Source organism: Manihot esculenta, chromosome 1 (assembly GCF_001659605.2).
Source record: "Manihot esculenta cultivar AM560-2 chromosome 1, M.esculenta_v8, whole genome shotgun sequence".
Lineage (NCBI taxonomy): Eukaryota > Viridiplantae > Streptophyta > Magnoliopsida > Malpighiales > Euphorbiaceae > Manihot > Manihot esculenta.
In genome coordinates, this window is record NC_035161.2 from 26,720,850 (window position 1) to 26,723,758 (window position 2,909).

Genomic DNA, 2,909 nt, shown 5'->3' on the forward strand with positions numbered 1-2,909 from the left:
CATTTGAGAATAAAAATTTCATTTTTCCTTTTTTTTTATTATTTAATTTGATTTGGTTTGAAAAGTTCATGGACGGTTTAAAAATTGATTAATTAACAAAAAGTCAGTTTTAACCCCGATTCACCAAGCAATCCACAGTCCACGCCCCACGGTGTGAACAGCTGTTTTTTTATTAACAATAAATTATCAAGTATTTTTGCTATTTATTAATACATTTATCCTTAAAATTTTTGTTTTACAGATGATCAACTCCTCTGTTCTGCTTCAACATCAAATGACTCTGTTTTCTAATTCAAAAATAAAAAACAACAGAACGAAAACCAAACTCAAAACAGACAAACAAAACAATCTTCTCACCTGCAAATGGTATACGCGTCTCTCTACAAATACCCTTTTGTTTCCTGTTTGCCACCTCTCTCGCTTCCTTCTCCATTAAAGCTTAGAGAACTTTCTAGTTTCTCTGTTTCTTCTTCTTCTTCTCATGGGTGCTAATCTTTCTTCTGTGTTTATAGACCCCAATGTTTTGTCTCCTTGTGGTTCTTTATATTCTCAATCACCATCTTCAAATCTTACTCTTGGGGATTTACCAGAAAGCTGTGTTGCTTCGATTCTTGCTTATTTGGACCCGCCAGAGATATGCAAATTAGCAAGATTGAACAGAGCATTTCGTGGAGCTTCTTGGGCTGATTTTGTTTGGGAATCTAAATTGCCTGCGAATTATGTTCATCTTATTCAAAGAGTTTTTGGTGATGATTTGACGAGAGAGATTAGCAAAAGAGAGATTTATACCAGGCTGTGCAGACCTAACACTTTTGATGGTGGTACCAAGGTAGCGTTCTTTTGACCTTCCCCTCTCTTTTTTTCTGTTTGGATGGTTAGAAAATGAGGGAAAATTTTATTATGGGTATTAGATTTCCAAATGAAAATGAGAAGTTCCGCCAAATTTAACTGGGGTATTAATGTTTTGGTTCAGTTTGGGTTGTGTTTTCGAAGATTTGAATTGCCAAATTTTATTTTCTTTTTCTTTTCTTCCGTTTCTTCAGGATTTGCAATAAATAATTATGTGATTGTCTTTTTGATAAGAACTAAAGGAAAATGCGGATTTCTTGTAAAAAACCGCTATTACTTTTTGTACTTATCTGGGCAGTCGGACTTTCTGGTGATACTTCTCCAGGTTTCTGTTTGTTTAATGAGAAAATTCTCAGAAATTTAACTTAAATGTTGTTTCCTTTTGGCTTAATTTTGAAGTTCTTAGTAACATAGAAATAAAAAAGGTCTAATAGAAAAAGAAGAGTCGAATTTTTGTTAGCTAAAGATTCTGATTATTAAGTGTGGGATCCTGCAGAAAGCATGGCTAGATAAGATTACTGGTGGCATCTGCCTATCCATTTCTTCAAAGGGATTAGCAATTACAGGAATCGACGACAGAAGGTATTGGAATCATATTCCGACAGAAGAATCTAGGTGGGTGTCACAAGAACAATACCTAGCATTATTTTTTTTGAAAATGAATTTGAAAGATTGCTAGATTTTTCATCATTTATTTTTTAGATTGGCTGATCAAGCTCAAGTTGATATGGGCATTTTCTTGTGGAAATCCTTCAAAGTAGGTCCAGTAATGGCATTTGAAAGAATTCAGATTGGTGCTAGACTTGATCTTGAGTCCCTGTTTCTTTAATTTGCCTGCAGATTCGATTCTGTTGCATATCTTCAGCAAATCTGGTGGCTTGAGGTTGATGGACAATTTGAATTCCCATTTCCAGAAGGAACCTACAGCTTATTCTTCAGGCTGCAATTGGGGAAGGCTGCCAAGAGATTCGGCCGCCGAATCTGCAACATAGAGCACGTCCACGGTTGGCATTTAAAACCTGTGAGATTTCAGCTATGGACTTCTGATGGTCAGTATGCTTCTTCCCAGTGTTTTTTAAGTGATCCAGGGAAATGGAATCTCTTCCATGTTGGTGATTTTGTTGTTGACACTTCCAATCCACCAATGAACATTAAATTCTCTATGACCCAGATCGATTGCACACACACCAAAGGTGGTCTGTGTTTGGATTCTGTAATTGTATACCCATGTAAAATTAAAGAAAGGTTAAAGCATTTTTGATCTACATTAGGGATTTCCAGAAGAGAGCAGAGTGAATAGCAGCAATAGTTTTCATTACAGGCCTTGTGTGAGTTGTAATTTAGGTAGTGTGAATATTGCCATTTTTGCTTGTTGGAAAGTTCTTGTATAGAATAATGAAGTCACTGTTACATAAGCCATTTGAGTTTGTCAAAATTCTTAGAAGTTTTTATGTTTTGGACCAGTTCCTCAAGAACTAGAAGTAGATTTTTATTGCAATCTTCTGAATGTAATGGAACGAGCAGAATTGTGGTGCATGATAAAAGGAAAAGAAAAAATATAAAATCAATAAATGGGTATTTTACTTTTCTTTTAAAAGAATTATCTTGGTCTCTCCGAATGTAGTACACCAAATTGTGGCCGGAAAAGGATGAGTGCAGCATGCACGTTTTTCACTGACAGCCAGCAAGTGGGACGGTACTCTTTTGTTGTTTCCTACGACAAATTCATGTTGTCATTCCCAACCTTGTACCAGAACTTTAACTATTTTTGTTGTTGTTCCAGAAAAAAAGATATTACTATTAGAGATAACCACAAAAAAACTATTTTTTTTTTCAAATTTTTTAATATATTCTGTTCTTTTACCCCTAAAAAACCTACACTTTGATTATAGTGTCATTTATACTTCAATATCAGTTTTTTATTAAATAATTAAAGAAATAGCCACGTTAGATGACATGAAAACTGATAATGTAATTTCATGTGTAATTTTTTAACGAACAGTTGCCAACACCATGTTTTAAAATCCACACTTCAAAATAGTTATGAACAGTTAGGTATT

General features: G+C 34.5%; 1 pseudogene; it reads left to right on the forward strand.

Moving 5' to 3' along the window:
* The first annotated feature begins 226 nt into the window (after positions 1 to 226).
* Positions 227 to 2,445, forward strand: LOC110618564 (annotated as a pseudogene).
* Positions 2,446 to 2,909: the final 464 nt, after the last annotated feature.